The sequence below is a fragment of the Macrotis lagotis genome, chromosome X, assembly GCF_037893015.1.
Source record: "Macrotis lagotis isolate mMagLag1 chromosome X, bilby.v1.9.chrom.fasta, whole genome shotgun sequence".
Lineage (NCBI taxonomy): Eukaryota > Metazoa > Chordata > Mammalia > Peramelemorphia > Peramelidae > Macrotis > Macrotis lagotis.
In genome coordinates this window covers 103,373,408-103,392,556 of record NC_133666.1, presented here as the reverse complement: position 1 = coordinate 103,392,556, position 19,149 = coordinate 103,373,408, and the positions used below count along the sequence as shown (strand labels likewise).

The 19,149-nt window shown below is 35.2% G+C and overlaps 1 protein-coding gene across 1 annotated transcript in view; it reads right to left on the bottom strand.

Moving 5' to 3' along the window:
• Nucleotides 1-19,149, bottom strand: part of LINGO2 (leucine rich repeat and Ig domain containing 2) — a 380,445-nt gene that overhangs the window by 191,066 nt on the left and 170,230 nt on the right. Inside the window, exon 2 of the mRNA XM_074203718.1 lies at nt 7,863-7,927. The gene's annotated coding sequence lies outside the window, so the exon portion shown is untranslated. The remainder of the gene's footprint in view (nt 1-7,862; nt 7,928-19,149) is intronic.

Sequence of the window (19,149 nt, the reverse complement as noted above, 5' to 3'; positions counted from 1 at the left end):
GGGCTCACAGAAGCGGGGACAGTTTCCTGACTTATGCCCTGGGGAGCACCAGGCACAGATTGGGGGAACAGTGGGGGGACCTCTGCCAGAGCAAGCACATGAAGCCTAGCCCTCAGGGCACACAACAGGCAGCATGGCCTCAGCAGCCCAGATCCAGTAAACAGAAGCAGGCAGAGCCTGTAAGTAGCAGCCCCCAGGGCATGAGCCCACTGAACCTAGGGAGGAGAGTGAAAAGAGAGAGACTGCTGAGCTCTACCTGACTCTGGGGTTCTGACCACATTCAGATCCTGATCGCAGCCTAAGTGCCCCCATAGAACAGTAGACCCCCCTTCAGCCCTGTGGCAGAGGGGGCATTGCATGTAGTCATTCCCATACCAGGAGGAAGGACAGAGCCTCACACACTGAGATCCTTGTGGAAGTGTCCCAAAAGCTCAGGAAGCACCCCGAAAAACAGGCTAAGACTGGGAAAATGAGCAAGCAGAGAAACAAGAGGAGAACCACTGAGAAATATTTTGCCTGTGAGACCAAGAAGGATCAATATACTCAGTCTGAAGATGAGGAAGCACAAGCTCCTGCATCTAAAGACTCCAAGAAAAACAGAAATTGGGCTCAGGCTATGACAGAGCGCAAAAAAGACTTTGAAAATCAAATGAGGGAGTTAGAAGACAAACTGGGAAAAGAAATGAGAGAGATGCAGGTAAAACATGAAAATGTAGTCAGCAGCTTAGTCAAAGAAATCCAAAAAAATGCTGAAGAAAATAGCTTGTTAAAAACCAGCTTAGGTGAAATGGATAAAACAGTTCAAAAAGTTATTGAGGAGAAGAATGCTTTAATAAGCAGAATGGGCCAGATGGAAAAAGAGATAAGAAAGCTCTCTGAGGAGAACAAATCCTTCAGACAAAGAATAGAACTCAGGGAGATTGATGAATTTATTAAAACTCAGGACTCAATACTTCAAAACCAAAAGAATGAAAAACTAGAAAAAAATGTGAAACATCTCATTGAAAAACAACTGATAAGGAAAACAGATTTAGGAAAGATAATTTAAAATTATTGGAATACCTGAAAGTCACGATCAAGAAAAGAACCTTGACATCATTTTCAAAGAATTACTACAGGAAAATTGCCTTGATATCCTAGAAGAAGAGGACAAAATAGAAATAGAGACAATCCACTGATCCCCCTGAGAAAGAGATCCCAAAAAACCAACCCCCAGGAATATTATAGTCAAGTTCCAGAACTCCCAAGTCAAAGAGAAAATATTACAAGCATCCAGAAGGACATAATTCAAATACCATGGTGCTGCAATCAGGATCTCACAGGACTTAGCAGCAACTACATTAAAAGCTGGAAGGGCTTGGAATATAATATACCAGAAGGCAAAAGAGCTTAGAATGCAACTGAGAATCAACTACCCAGCAAAACTGAATGTCTTCTTCCAGAGAAAAAGATGGACTTTCAATGAACCAGGGAAATTTCAAATGTTCTTGTTGGAATGGCCAGAGCTGAACTGAAGGTCTGATCTTCAAATACAGGACTCAGGTGAAGCAGAGATTGGAGAAGCGGAAAATATGAGGGACTTAATAATGATGAACTGCATATATTCCTGTATAGAAAAATGACACTGATAATACTCATATGAACCTTCTCAATTAACAGAGCAGGTAGAAGGAGCTTTTATAATGCAAATTAAAGCTTATCTGAGGTACCACCTCACACCTCTCAGATTGGCCAGTATGATCAGGAAGGATAATGATCATTGTTGGAAGGGATGTGGGAAATCTGGGACACTGTTACACTGTTGGTGGAGCTGTGAACTCATCCAACCCTTCTGGAGAGCTATTTGGAACTATGCCCAAAGGGCAACAAAAATGTGCATACCCTTTGACCCAGCAATACCACTACGGGGTCTATACCCTGAAGAGATGAGGGAAAAGGGTAAAAACATTACTTGTACAAAAATATTTATAGCAGCCCTGTTTGTGGTGGCAAAGAATTGGAAATACAGTAAATGTCCTTCAATTGGGGAATGGCTTAGCAAACTGTGGTATATGTATGTCATGGAACACTACTGTTCTATTAGAAACAAGGAGGGATGGGATTTCAGGGAAACCTGGAGGGATTTGCATGAACTGATGCTGAGTGATGAGCAGAACCAGAAAAACACTGTACACCCTAACAGCAACATGTGAGTGATGTTCAACCTTTAAGGACTTGCTCATCCCATCAGTGCAACAACTGGGAACAATTTTGGGCTGTTTGCAAAGGAGAATACCATCTGTATCCAGATAAGGAGCTGTGGAGTTTGAACAAAGTACAAGGACTATTCCCTTTAATTTGGAAAAAAAAACAGATATCTTATTGTCTGATCTTGTTACCCCTGAGAATTCTATTCTCTTTAAGGATATGATTTCTCTCTCATCACACCCAAATTGGATCAAGGTAAAACATGGAATCAAAGTAAAGACTGATGGAGTGCTATCTGTGGGGTGGGGGTGGGGGAGGGAAGCAAGATTGGGGGAAAATTGTAAAACTCAAATAATATCTTTAATAAAAAAGGAGCTTTTATAGATGAAGCACAGGAGAAAGCTGAATTTGAAGATAAAATGTGGTGTAAAAATGGAGTCAACAGAAAAAAGGGAAATGTAATGGGAGAAAGCAAAAAGAAGAGGGGGAATAGGCCAAGATATTTCATATAATAAGATTTCTCTTTATTACAATGAGCTATTACAATGATATGGAAGGGGGAAGGAAGGGTGAATGAGGGAATCTTCACTCTCATCAGAGGTGGCCTGGAGAGGAAAAAGTATATATATACTCAATGGGGTATAGACATGGGGATTAAGAAGGTGAGGGGGGACCAGGGGGAAGGGCTGGAGATGTGAATGATGGAGGAGAGGATGGACCATGGGGGTAGAGTGGGCAGATATAATGCTTTTTCTTTTTGACTTCTTGCAAGGGGCTGGGATTGGAGACCATAGGTCCAGGTGGATGCTGGGCCTAAGGGGTGGTATGGGGGCTCGGGGGCTTGGGGCCTCTTGGCCCCAGGGCCAGGGATCTGTCTGCTGCACCACTCAGCTACCCTACAGCAGAGTCAGTGAAAGGAGAGAGAAAATATAGTACATGGTAGTGGAGAAATACAAATGGAGGGAGTTGCGATCAGCAATGGCAATGGTGGAAAAATATGGAAGTAACTTTTGTGATGGACTTATCATAAAGAATGTGATCCACCCGCAACAGAGTTGGTGGTGTTGGAACACAGACTGAAGCAAATTTTTATTATTATTATTTTGGGGGGGGTGCTGGGCAAATGGGGCTGGATGGCCTGCCTGGGGCCGCATAACAGGGTGATCATTGGGTATCTGAGTCCGGATTTGGACCTGGGTGCTCTTGGCTCAAGGGCCAGTGCTCTATCTGCCACCCAGCTGCCCCTACCATTATTACTATTTTATTTTATTTTAGGTCTTTTTTTTCCTTTTTTTGGTATATCCTTTTTTTGGTGTATGGGGTGGCTTGCATGTCACACAGCTGGGTGATTGTTGGGTGTACAGGGCCAGATATAGGCTTGGGTGCTCCTGGCTCCAGGGCTGGTGCCCCATCCACTGTGTCACCTGGCCATCCCTACAATTATTACTATTATTTTTTTAATTTTAATTTTAATTTTTTTCTCTCCCCTTTATTTTATTGCTCAAGTGAGTATATATTTTTTGAGGGGAGGGGGTATTTTGTTTACTCTTAAACAAGAATATTTTATTAATGTATAAAAATATTGTTTGTACAAAGTGATAATAAACAAATATAAATGAAAAAAGTTAAAAAATTAAAAAAATAAATGGGACTGGCTAATTTTCTGGTAAATTATACAAAGCAGAAACTTAATGCATTCTACTGAATTGCAAACTTGTTGGAGTTGATATGAGAGTGGGGTGGGAAGAAAGTATCAAAGTTCATACAAAGACTGTAAACTTTATAGTCTAGAAAAAGGTTAGTGCCAATAATACAATATGCCACTTTAATATTTAGGTGAATTATATGTTATTAGGTATTAGAATATATACAATATGAGAATGTATACAAGCAACTAGGTAGTTTGGTGTATAGAATACTGGGCCTGGAATTAGGAAGTTGTTATAATTGTTTAGTTATTTTCAGTTATGTCTGACTCTTTGTGACCCCATTTGGGGGTTTTTTGGTAGAGATATTACTTTGTCATTTCCTTCCTCAGCTCATTTTCCAGATGAGGAAATAGAGGCAAATATGGTTAAGGGACTTGCCCAAGGTCATACAGTATCTAAGGCCAGATTTGAACTTAGGTCTTCTTGATTCAAGGTTGAATACCCTATCCACTGCACAACTTAGCCGCCTCTACTCAAAGGTATGGAATCTATTTTCTTATTTATATATTCCATTTTAAGTTTTCCTTAGTTGACCACATAAAAATTCATTTAGATGTTGATGACAAATTGATCACAACTTTAGAGCTTGTAGGACTCCAAGGAGTGATTTAGTCTGAACTTCCTTTTTTGTAGAAGAGAAAACTGAGTTTCAGAATGCCTTAGGTAAGACATGTAAGTCAATAGCACTGTTAGGATTCAAATCCATGTCCTTTGACCTCAAATCCATAGTCCTGACTTTATTTAGCAGAGTGTCAGCCACCCCATTTGGCTGATGTATGCATAACTTTATTCAATTCACCGACTGGACAAGAAAGGGTAAAAGGCAATACTGCACTCCTCACCAAAGAGGCAGTTAGGAGGTGGGATTGGACTTGGAGATAGGAAGACACAAGTGACAGTTTTAATTCTGCTTCAATCATTAGCTGTGCCCTTATGCAAGTGATTTTACTTTTTCTGACTTCAGTGTTTTGATCTTAATGTCAATAATAATACTAAATCTGCATGATTCTGAATATCACAGGAAATAAGCAAATTGATTTTTATGCTTTTAAGTACATTTGTTGTTATTAGGTTATGGAGCTGTCACTGAACATAGTATTTCCAACTCTCATGCACCTAAACACCATTTGTAGTTATCATTTACTGCTCCCAGAATTTCATAACTCGATGTGATTTCAAGCTTCAGAAATTTAAATGACCTGGTCAGTGGAGTATTAAAATATAATTAGTCTAATGACCAATCCTAGGCAGAAAAACCACAATTTATTCTATAGAAAGGCACAAATTGAAGGTGTGTTTTGACCAAAATGTATTTCAAATACCACCACTCAGGGAACCTACTAAGTAGATTGAAGAACAGGCCCCTGAGTTTGAAACAATCTTATGATTCTTACATTCAAAGTCACTGTGTACAACCTATATTTTATCACTTCAACATTTTATTTACTTGGTATAATATTTCTTCTTTCACCTATAGGGAAAGAATAGTATTTTGGGTTACACTATTAATGGCTTGTTGTGACTACTCAGAATAAAGCTAGTAATAAGTCTGTCCATTTCCTGTGGGGCCAAATTTCAATGGAATAGATTTTAAATCAAAGAAGACTACATGCTGCTACATAAGGAGAAGAAACTCCAGGCTATAAACATGATATTTCCAATTCTCTGCTATTTGGACTTTCTGGAATGTTGCCTGCGATTTAAGAGAGAAGAGCTCAAGACAGAATGCACATCAGTTCACTATTACAGAGGAAATAATGCTTTATTCACAGCATTTTCTCCTCCTGGGAATCAAAATCACTTTCCACCTGTATTAAACCCCCATGTTTCCATAATGAAAAAATACCCCAAACACCAGCTTTTGTGTTTTAATGAATGCTATAGCACAGTTTATAATCAAAGGTTATGAATTTGTAATTTGCAGCATTCCCCATTGAAATACCAAAGAAAGTTCAATATATGTTCTTACTATAGTTATAGATAGATAACAATCTCATCTTAATAATGTCCTAATATTTGATTACAAGCCAGAGGACAATAATGGACTAGAATGAGACATACTTTTCTCCAGTGAATAAAATGAAGGGTTGCTTTTGTGTTACTTTGTTCAGTTTTTATCAGAAGTTATCAAAAGAATTTGTTTTTGAATTTTTTGGAATATCACCAGCTGTCAGAAGACAGAAATGAAAAATGTTGGCATTTTATTAACTATCCATGGGTGGGTGGTAATTTCATCCTATGAGTTACAATCAGTTTTAATACTTATTCTTTATTAGCCAAAGTCTTCTGAAGGAATTATGAAAAATAAGTTCAACATTTTCCTCAAGAGAGGAAATTCAAGCTATTGCCATTGAAAAACTTTTTTTCCAAATCACTAATAATTAGAAAAATTCAAATTAAAACAATCCCAAAATTCTATCTTATATTCAAACAAATTAGAAAAGTTAGCAAAAAAAGAGAAAAACAACAAATATAGGAGGGACTGTAGGAAGTAGGCATGTTGTTGCTGAATTGTGATGAGAGGGGAGTCATTCTGTAAATCAATTTTGAATTATATTGAAAAAGTTACTAAGATAACTACACTTGTACCCAGGGATACCTCTGTGAGGTCTACACACCAAAGATTTTAAAAAAAGAGATCTTTTAAAATATTTATAACTTCTTTTTAGTGGCAAAGAACAAGTGAGGGTATAGAAATGCAACGAATACTGCTTTCCTCTAAGAAATAAAGAAACAGAGATACCTGGAAAGATGTGAATAAACTGATGCAAAATGAAGTGAATAGATTCAGAAGCACAATTTATACTATAGAATCAACATTAGAGGAAAAAAACTTTTTGAAAATTTTATTGATTATTGATCAACGCAATGTTTTACCAAAGAACAATGATCTCCAGAGAATACTTCATTCCTCTGGAGGTGATTACCTTATATGTAAAATGATACAGATATTTTTGAATATAGCCAATGTTTTGTTTGATTGTGCTCATCTGTTACAAGAATTTTTCTTTCTTTTTTCTTGATCCCTGATCCCACTGAGACATGAGGGAAAAGAGAAAAATGCTTAATAATTGAAAAAATAATAAAAAAGAATTCTCAATTTAATTTTATTTAATTCACATTTAGTAAGTGAGTGTCAGTCTAGGTACCGGAGATACAAAAAGGTAAAGGAAAACTATTACTTCTCTTAAGTAGTTTACATTTACTATGTATATATTTAGGAGTGTGTGTCTCTGTGTGCATGTCTGTGTATCTGTGTATCTATGTGTGTGTGTGTTGGGGGGGATGCAGAGAGGGAGATAAATCTTTTAGAGAGATAAAACACACAATATAATTTGAGAAAAGAAAGAGTATACATAATTCAGGAGATCAAGAAAAAGACTCCTTTGAGTTTGGCATCTGAGTTAGGTCTTATTGCTAGCTAAGTATTCTATGAAGCAGACATGAGAAGGAAGGACATCCTGGAAAAATGAAAAATTTGTGCCAAATAACAGAAGAGGGAGATGGAATGTTAGGAATAGAAGATGAAGTAGTCCAGTTTTATTGAACATACGGTTTGTTAAGTGGGCTAAAATAAGGTTGCATATACCTCAATGACTGTGACTGGAACTACACTGTAAATGTCTTTAAATGCCACAATAAGTAGTTTGTATTTAATCCTGAAGGCAAAAGAAAGTCACTGACGATTTGTGAACAGGGAATAATATGGTCAGATCCATACTTTAGGCATTAATTTGGCATTTGTGTGGAAGGATTGATTAGAAAGGGGAGAGAACTGAAACAGGGAAATCTAATTAGAAGGCAATAGCAATAGTCCAAGAGGGAGATAATGAGGGATTGAATTGAGGTGAGGACTGCCTGATAGGGAAGAAGGGGACAGTAAAATATATTTGGAAGTAGAAGTAGGAAAACAAAACAGTATAAAAGTCACATAACTGTTTCCCCTTTGGGGGATAACAAGCTTACCTTTATTATGCAATTCAACAACACCTCACTTATCTGGAGGTTAGACTTCTGGCAATCTCAGCCATCTAGAACACAGGCAAGAACCAATAAATTAAGAAAAATTTTCTGAAAAAGCAAAATTAATGGCACAATTTCATAAGCCTAAAGAACATGAATTTTACTCAGAAAAGAGTCTCTGAGGTCCTAACTCAGAAGTTATTTGCTTTTTACCGTATTTATATTGATTCCAATAAGCTTGATCATTTCTTTCCCAGCTTGAAATTATAATATTCTAGGAAAATTCTCAAATGAAGACCGATAAGAAAAATGAAGACAAAAAATGTCACCTATAATATACAATTACTTCTTTTGAATTCTTCAAGAACCATCTTTAAATAATTGTAATATCTTTGCTTTAAAAAGTGCTACAAATATGAATTCTTTTGATCATCAGAACAATGTGAATTAGATCTTATTATTAACTTGTTATATATGAGAAAATTGAGGCTAAATGACTTGTCCAGGGCCACAGAGGTAATAAGTGTCTGAGGCTGGATTTGAACTCAGGTATTCCAGGACTCTAATCCATTGTGCTACCTTTCCAACCTTTTTTTTTTTTTACCAAGACTTGCCCAATATCATACAACTAGGTAATTATTAGCTAGCTGAGGCCAAATTTGAACTCAAGTCCTCCTGATTTCAGGGCCAGTTCTCTATTCACTGTGCCACCCCCTCCTATCTTGCCACCTATTAACACCTATTGCTGATTCATTATTTAACTTTTAAAGCAATTTACAGTTTCAACGACATTTAAATGTTAGGAACTGAAAAATGACAAGACATTTAATTTCTGGGGGCTGGAATTAAAATGAATGAAATGCAGACTGGAAAATTGTTTTGAGATGCTCTCTATAATCATCACTTTCTTTTTAAGATATTCATTAACCACCTCTTTAGTAATTAATTTTAGAATTTTTTTCTGAAATCCAAATCAAGGACAGTAATTTGTATGGATGCAGAATCTATTCTCTTTCTTTCCAAATTTATGGTAACTCCTCCATTTCCCATGATCATTCAAATTTTACTGATAGACTAAGCAATTCCATCTATCAATTCTTTCAGTACTTGACTGTGCAGTTCCTCTGCCAAGTGACTTTAATTCACCCAGAAGAACTATATGATTTTATGTTTATCTTTTTTATATACCTTGCATATCAACATCCTGGTAGCCACTGTAGTCAAGTGCAAAGGTAATTTTTATTGTAAAAGAGAAAAAGAAGCTGGGGTAGCTAAATGGTGCTGTAAAGAAAGCACCGGCCCTGGAGTCAGGAAGACCTAAATTCAAATCCAGACTCAGACACTTACTAGCTATGTGACTTTGGGCAAGTCATTTAATCTCATTGTGTTTCAAAAAAGATAGAATAGAAGCAAAATAATAATCAATCCATTTTGTTTTCTGTCATCAACTTGCACCCTTTTATGCATTTGTTCCTCCCAATATAATTTTAAAAAGTTTTCTGTATTACCCTTCTCTTCCCCCACCAATCTCAGTTCATTCTGATTTTTAGCACTCCTGACAGTATTTTTCATTCTTTCTTCTCTTAAGAAAAATAAAAGCTAAGTATGTATGTTGGACAGTACCCTGTGTGTAAATACTAGTCTTTAATTGACAAATGAAATACAGATCTCTATTTTTATTCTCAGACTCCTTCCTGAGTTTAAGGTATACATTTCCAACTATCTACTTTTTTGACCAATGAAAGATTTTTTTCTTAATTTCCCCATTTCTATTTAATGACTCTCAAAACTTATATAGCCTATATCTAATGAATTGTTAAATTAAGATACTTTTCCCTTCCCAATAGCTCTCATGTCAAGTTTCTTTTCTTTATTCTCATTAAATTATTCAACCCCTTATTGTTAACACTTTCATTTTAAAAGCAGTCAGCTTAATGCTTTCAGATAGCAAACTCTGTAGTCAAAACTGAGGTTGTGAGAAACTGCTATGGGGAAGAGGGTTGTGTAGTTAAAAAACCAACCAAATGGGGGCAGCTAGGTGGCATAGTGGGTAGAAAACCAGCCCTTGGAGTCAAGAGTACCTGAATTCAAATCTGACCTCAGACATCTAAGAATTACTTAATTACTCCCTGACCTTGGGCAAGTCACTTAACCCCATTGCCTTACAAAAACTAAAACAAACAAAAAAACCCAACCAACCAAATAGAAAAAAAAAAAAAGGATCCAGTACATCTGGATTTCATAGTCCAGTCTTTTCAGCAATGTAAAAGGACATTAGATAGGAATTTAATGAGGAAAAGGATTGCTATGAGGATTAATAGAATTTAAATAGGATGGTCAAATGTTCACAACTTAAAACACCTTAATGATCCTCTGGGCCAGATATAGAACAGAAAGGGGACGGAAATAATCATTCATTAAGAACCTAAAAGGGGAAAAACAATGTGCTAAGTGCCTTATAAATATTTCCTTTTAAATTCTTAGAACCACCCTAGGAAGTAGGTTTTATTATTTCTTCCATTTTACAGTTGAGAAAACTGTGGTACACATATATAGTCATATAATTGGTCAAATATCTAAGGCTGAATTTGAAACAAAATCTTCTTGCTTCCAGGACCAGCAATTTATTCTTGGTGTCAGGAAAGATTTTCCTTGATGTCAACAAGCTGGTTTCCCCCTTCCCCCAAAACAAAGCAACTAGGAAAGAATGTGTCCATATGACCTTTCTATGGATGGCTAGTTCTATGATGAGAAGGCCTTTCAAAGATAGTGTAAATTGTACTTCTAATTTGGAGCTTGTTTTGAATCTCTGCCCAGTGGCCCAAGGACATAATTTGGGACTGCTGGAAATAACATCAATTAGCCCTTTTCATAACTATAGGAAAAACTTTACAACCTTTCTACCTTTATGCCAATAGTTGGCATTCAGGCTTTGCAAAATCTGTATCTAACCCACAGTGAATGAATTCTACCTCTTTTTGCTCTGTTAATTTGGACAAATTACTTTGCTTCTCTGAATCTCCATTTATATCAGTAAAATGAGGGAATTGGACAGGATGGTCCAAAGATCTCATCCTTTGATTTTCATATGCAATGATTCTCTACATATCCAAGTTCATACTACTCCCCACTTTATATACTGTAGTAGAATTATATCATTGCATAGTACTGTCTTCTTCCAGTGCTTTCCTATACTGACTCAGACCAGTTCTCTGGTTTTACACATTCAACATTAGGGGTTGGTGGGGGGGGAATGAAATCTTTACAGATTATTCACACATTAACAAAATGAGGTTTACTTAGATGTAGCTCAGTTTTAAGATAGTTTTGCATCTTACAAGATACCATCAAGAAACCCCTTGACCATCTTGACAATCAATTCCTTATTTAAGGAGAAACCTAAGCTCAAAACATCTCTCACCAGCTTCACTGCATTGGAGTTTCTATGAGCTCATTAATGGAAAACTTCATATCAAAAACTTCAGCATGGTCTCATCAGCCTTGGGACTTTAACTCATAATCAACCTCTTCCTCTCTTATTGGAGAATGGGGCCATGCACTCCAATCCTCCATTTAAGAAGGAAGCTCAGTTCAGAACATCTCATTTCTTACCTTGCTGAACTACTTTGGGACTTCTAGGACTTTTTCATCATACCCCCTATACCTTGCCCACATTGCATACATTCACTTTACCCCACTTTTCAGTTTTCTTTTTCCATTATATTGCAAGCTCCCTGAGGACAGGACTCTTTCTTTTGTCATATTTGTATTCCCAGAGTTTAGGATAGTGCCTGGAACATATTCTAAAGAATTGTCCATAGTAGGAAACTATTTAGCAAGGATAAGCAGTGAGAGCACCATGAGCTGATTAACTGAATGACGTACCCTTGACTGATTTGCTAATCTTTATTTCTACCTGACAAAATCAAAGGACTCTTGAAGTTCCTTGTGACTCCTTTTTCCTCACCAACTTGGAGATGATGATAACAGCCTGAACCTTTAGTCCCCATAGCCAATCAAGTCTTAAGGATAATCTCTTTAAGGGAAAACTAGCCTAACTATCTTGGAGGCAAGATATTGATTCTTCCACACTTACTCAATTTCTTCAACCAAGAAAAAATTCTTCCCTTCTCTGATCTCTTAAAGTTTTTTTTTACTTTGTGAAATTTTATGCTTTCTTTTGTATTTTCCCTATATATACATGTATATATGTATGTATGTGTATATATATATATATATATATATATATATATATATATATATATGTTTGTAATTTCATCTTCCAATCTGTTAGACTTTTAAATTCCTTGGAAGGAACTATAAGGCACCTATATGGTGTAGTGGAAGATGTGAGATTAAATTCTATCTCACAGATTTATTAACTATGTGAGCCTAGACAAGTCATATAAACTCTGTGCTTTGATTTCCTCATTTGTAAAATGAGAATAATAATAGCTCCTAGTTCACAGAATTATCTTATAAGAGTATATGACATAGAAAATGTAGTATTTTACAAAACTTAAAACATTATATAAATGTTACTTATAAGTGTTGTTACTACATCTTATTTATTTCTGTATCCCTGTCAATATCCAGCATGGGTGCTCAGTAAAGCAGAAAGTGTGCTATAGTGAAGGAGTATTCAATAATGACTTCTAGGTCAGCCTTCTACACTTGGTACCTGTAAAATCTTGGGAAAATACACAGTCTCCCTGAGCCTCTATTTCTGCATTTATAAAATGGGAATGAAAAGACCATGGCCTATCTGCTAGGGCTATAATAAAAAATGAGATAGTACAATGTACAATGTAACAACAAAACAACATTTAAATTATTATTATAATTTACCACTATTATATTCTATATCATTCTGGCATACAGTTTGATATATAAAACCTATGGTTCTAAATCTGGGTCCATGGGGAGATTTTTAAGGAGTGTGTGAATGAGAAAACAGTATATATCTTTTTCCCCTTACTAATCTCTAAATAAAATTGAGCATTTCTGAGAAGGGTTATATAGGCTTTATCAGATTGACAAAGGGAACCATAATTCATTAATAGATTAAGACCACATAGTAAAAGCCTCAACTAGTAGATCTTACTATTGCTTCCATAGCTGATATCATTTAACTTGTCAGACTTTATTATGCCTTAATATGCTTATGTGGACAGCTCGGTAGTGCAATGCATAAAGTGCCAGGTTCAAATCTTCGTCAGTTCTAATATGGCCTAGTTATGTGACTCTGAAAAGTCACTAAACACTGTTGCCTCAGTTTCTCATCTGTAAAATGAGCTGGAGAAAGAAATGGAAAACCATTCCAGTATCTCTGCCAAGAAAGCTCCAAATGGAGTCATGAAGAGTTGGACTTATTTGAAAAATGACTTAACAACAACATGCTAATCTACAAAGTGGAATTCATATAACTAATTCTAATAAAGAAAAATGGCTCATTAACCATATGTTTCAGAAATTGTTTCACTGAAAGAACCAATATTAGTTTTTTCTATTTCTGATTTCTAACATCATATGAAAACATTCCGACTTACGATTCTATGCCTACCAAAGACAGATGATCTGTCAAATATGAATTCTTGTTGTGAAGAACTATATTTGCCATTTTCCTTCAGATATTTCCACTCACACATTTTTGTCTGTTTGCTTATATCTTTGGTTCATTGCTTCTAATTAAAGGGGAATATTATACTACATGAATTATTATGATTTTATTATTTATATAGGATAATGATTTTATTATTATTCTGTTCATTCATAGACCTATTAAAGATTTGTCAGTGCAATGAGCTGTGTAAGGTGGTGAAGAAATTGCAAAAGTAGGGGTGTTTAGGTGGCACAATGAATAGAGCACCAGCCCTGGAGTCAGGAGTACCTGAGTTCAAATCTGGCCTCAGACACTTAATAATTACCTAGCTATGTGGCCTTGGGCAAGCCACTTAACCCCATTTTCCTTGCAAGAAAAAGTAAATGACATTCTACATGCATCCTGAGGAGAGACAGCATTGTATGGTGTTAAGAACACCAAATTTTTAGTTAGAAAAAACTCTAACTTTAGAGTATCTAGGTTCAAATTCTAATTTATCCATTTTGGACAAGTCAGTTAAGTTATTGGAGCTTCAATACCCTCATCTGAAAATTGAGAGATTTGAGTTCCACAAGTTTTGTACACTTGAAAAATTCTACACCGAAGCTCATAACATCTTAAAAATGAATCTTTACCATAGGCATAGAGCCTTTAAGTTATGATCAACATTTTTGGGTAACATCATTGATCTTTTGGAATTTTACACATCTATCATCTATTTATTTACTGACATACATGCAAAGTACATTTGATTTGCATCAGAATAATGCAGAAAATCCTTCAAGAAATATAGATCTTTAACTTAGTTACTGGGTTCTAGGTAGGTTTCTGAATCATAAAGAGGTTAATTGACTTGCCTAGCTTCACAGAGAGGCAGGATTTGAAGCCTGGTCTTCCTAACACGAATCTCAGTATTTTCCCCTTGCTGCCTCCATTCCTGTGAAATAATTTCTTTTTCCTTGTTGTAGCCCCTTTAATCCTTGCTGTTTATCGTTTTTAGTTTCTGACTTTTACATGTTGATGCAACTATTAGCATTTAGTTCTTTAAGTTAAATCACTAATAGTTCTAATAGTATGCCATACAAATCATTATTTCTATTAGCTATAATACAGGTGCACTTCCTGTCTATATTTTTCTCTATCAACCTCCCAAAAAGGGCCTTGCCATTATACTGAAAGTTTTCATCTTTCTGCAGATACTAAAAAATGAGAGGATGAAGCAATTCAACTTTGTGAACAGTCTATTATATTGTTAGAACACTCAGATTTTCACAGAATTTTTTTCCTGCCTTGGCATGCTATACAAGATAGCCCAGTCTATCATTGTAATGGATTATGATTTGTTGCTTCAAACACATATTTTGTGCAAAAAATCACAAATGATGATACTTGTTCATCATAATTGAATTTGAAATATATTGAGAAGCCCCAAGAAAATGTTTAAGTTCAGCAGTTCACACTGTCTCATATCAGGGCACAGTTTCACTGATTTCATTCATATCCTTGCTTGGGTATATTGTTTCAAAAGAATACTCTGCCCTCTTTGCCAGGGACATGAAAGTACCCAGAGAATTTGAGCATGGTCCTAGTATTCATATTCATTATAAGATCTTGGAAGCAAATTCCTAATAGGAAAATTTTAGCAAGAAACTCTAAACCAGTTATAGCAAATATATGTAAAAATGGTCTCAAGTTTCAGAATGAGAAATATACTTGTTCATGACAGAAAGGGCCTCAGATACTTGAAATTTGGCTAGTATAAGTCCTGAATTACAACCTCTTTTATTAATTATAAAGAAACTAGTTAACCATCCATATTCATGTTATCCTTTATTATATTCATGCAGCAAGGAGGTGGCAGCAATAGATCAACCAAATGCTTTTAGAATTTTTAATGTTTAAGTCTCTAGTGGTTATATATTAGAACAAGCTAAAATTACAATAGAAAGGCAATTCAATAAGTTATTCAATAGTAGCTGCACTTCCCGTCTATCCACTGTCTTGAACTGCATTATGACTTTAAGCATCATCATTATTTTATTGAAACCACTATTTTCAAGGCTACCAACTGCTTCCAAATTGCCTCTTAAAACCAATATACTTTCCTGTTCTTCCTCCTTTTAGGGTAGTCTGAAGCAGTGGATAGATAACACATTGGATTTGGATCAACACCAGGCTGCTGCTTGGGTTGTCCAAGAAGCAAGGGCCACTATGGAATAGATCAATTTTTTCTTCTTTGGCAGAGAATTGGGAGGCTGCAGCAAGACATTGAATATTCAACTTACTTGGTTTAATCATTGCCATCCATTAATATTCTAGCATAATTTGCTCCCTAATGCTTATCAAATGCTCTTCCAATTACCCTATTAATACCATGATTCTGAATTCCTGAATGCAAAGAACAATCCCTCCCTTCTTGCAAATCCTGTAGCCTGCTCCCATTTTTAATTCATCCCTTTTCATACAATGTTCCATCCCAAATATGCCTAATATTTCTAGGGTGCCCTCTAGAACTCTCACTTAATAATTAAAAAAAAAACAAAGAACAACCTTCCCTTCATTTTAGACATTTCCATCTTGTAACCTAGCTATATTTTTTGAGACTTTAGCTATACTTGGAAATGGCTATACCTTTCATCGTATTACACCTGCAGGTCACTTTATCATCTCAAATTTACCATTCCTCAGAGGTGGAATTTGGTTTTTTTTATTTTTGTTTTTTGCAAGTCAAGTTTTTGGGGTTTTTTCCCAAGGTAATAGAGTTAGGTGACTTGCCCAAAGTCACCTTGCCCACTTGCCCAAAGTTAGTAAGTGTCAAGTATCTGAGGCCATATTTGAACTCAGGTCTTCCTGACTCCAAGACTTGTGCTCTATCCCCTATACCACTTATTTATCCAGCCTCAGACACTTGATACTAGCTACATGATCTTAGCACAGAACCCCCTCACTCGAATCCAATTTACTTGTCTGTCATGGCATCACCTTACTAATGTCATGGTGTTTATACGGAATGAAGGATAGACATCATTATCATCCTTCCTCTTCTGCCTAATGCCTTATTCCTCCTAACTCTATGGTGACATTCAATACCTCTATTTATTAAATAGTTACCCATACCATTCACTCTTATTATGGCTAGATATTCTCCTCCTTTCCCAATTGACCCCTTAAGTGTCAATGACTGTTTTCAAGTTTCTTATACATGACTCATGGTCACTTTTGACATGCCAAATTCCTGCCCTGGATAACTATGACCATCTTTGTTGTCTTTTACTACTTGTGTTCATCTTAGGAGAGTTCTTGGCTTTCATGGCACTACTTCTTCTACTACTACCTTCTACTCTATCTCCTCCTTTGCTGAATTGTGTTCTAGATCACATTAATTGTAGGCATACTACCAAGATCCTGTCCTAGGCTTCATTCTCTTTTCTCTCTTGATTCTCTACTTTGGTAATCCCACTTTATCAGTTCCCATTGGTTCAGCTCTTTCTGTGCAGATTTCCAGATGTAGATATCCAATCCTGAATTCTCAATTCACCTGTAGTCTGACATTACTATCTATCTATTAGACATTTAAAAATAAATGTCCAAAAGGTACCTTAAAACCAATATATCATAACTAGAACTCATTGTCATTCCCACATATTGCAAACTTTCCTTTTCCTGTTGAGTGTATCAGTATCTTTCTAGTCATCTAAGTTTTTAATCTCAGTGCCTTCCTTGATTGAAATATCTGTTCATTGATTTGCAGTCAGAAGACCTGCGTTAAATTCCCTGCTATGAAATTTTAGTACCCATGCAGTGTTGAGAAAATCATTCCTTGTCTCTCAATATTCATTTCCTCATGGCTCCTGAGAAAAGAATGTGGAGCAATGAGTAGAAATTTCAAAGAGGAAAATTTAATCTTGATATCAGGAGGATAAACAATTAAACAAACAATTAGATATATCCATAAATAAAATGGGCCACCTTAAGAGGTATAGGGTTAATTAGAACAATTTATGTGTAATATCAAAATTGAAAAAATGATCAACTTTAAAATGCTTAAGAACTGTGAGCAATGATAAGTCATGAATCCAGAAAATTAATGATATAGAACACTAAACTTCAGATGCCATAGAAGTGATGGATGAATATACAAAATGAAACTGATTTTTTCACATGGCCATATTGGAACATGTTTAACTATGATTATTCGTTATAAAAGTTTTCTTTATGACATTCATTTTTCTTCAAAAGGAGTAGGAAGTAGAAGAGAGAAGAAATAAATGTTTTATAATTAAAAACAATTTAATTAAAATGAGTGAAAATTTAACTTTGTTAAAGTAAGAATTACTTCTGTATATGGGTTGGACTAAATGGCTCCTGATGTTTTTTCCAACTCTCAAATTCTGTAATTTATTTGTAAATTCGGTTAAGAAGTGAGCTGGATTCCATCTGAGGTGTCTTCAGCTATAAATCTATGATATTATGCTATTCTGCAGAATTTCATATGCTTTAAATCCCTTCCCCCAGGAATCTGATCACTTTCCTTCCAATATTATTACAGAACAATAATAATATTGATATAGAATAACTCACATTATTATTAAAGAACAATATGATCACAGATAAATACAGAAAGACACTGTATTATATTTAGAAAGCTATACTCAAAGTTAGGAAAATTTGGTATCAGTTTCTCACACTGACATACAGACTATGTCAAATCACTTTACCTTGCATTGTTCTAGACAATTCTTTAAGACTTGATGCTGTAGAGAAAGTGTTGACCTATACTAGTAGATGAAACTTTCTCATCTGGGAAGTTTCCTATATCAGTGAAATCATGGTCTACTAATACAATAAAACACTAACATATTTGATGTCTACATGGAAAACTATTTCATCAACACAAAAATGTCTAGAACAATTTATACAAAGTATGGCATTTTGTTAAGGTAAAATTTGTACCACTTATGATTTGCTTAGTTTTAAATCAAAATAAAAAGATTCTCAAATACAGTTAAATATGATAATTAAAAGACAAATCAAAATATCTTTTTATCAATTTAATATAGATACCATCAAGCTATATGGTTCCAGTGATTTTAAAAATCCCCAACATTAGTTTCTTTATGTTGCAGAATCTTTCTCCAATGGAATCACAATGTCATTTAAACTTGCTCAGTACAAAATTATGAATGTACTTCTAGAGAAGATGGAGACTCAAGGACTCGTATTTGTAAATGGAGTCCACATTTGATCCTGTGGAAAAAATTAATAATTATAAAATCATGATCTTTTTCAGCAGAGACAATTTATAGAGTATGAATATGGCAAAATGATTGGCCCTGAATATGTTAAGAAACTTAATAGTAACCCAACATAAAAGTAAAAGGGAAAAATTATGTCTAATGGAACTTATAACTATTAATATTGAATTCTAGTCTTTATATAAACTTTTATAATATGAAATATAGAGGTCTTGGAAACTACCTTAACAAAATCTCATATATATATATATATATATATATATATATATATATATATATATATATCTATCATATTTAGTAAAAAAATGTGATTTCCAGCTATAGAAAATGAATGCTTCCATACCAAAAATGGTGAACAGGAACTCATGAAAAATAAGTAAATATCCTGTTTTTTCCCTTCCCTGTAAATAGCATAATTTCTTTACACAATAAT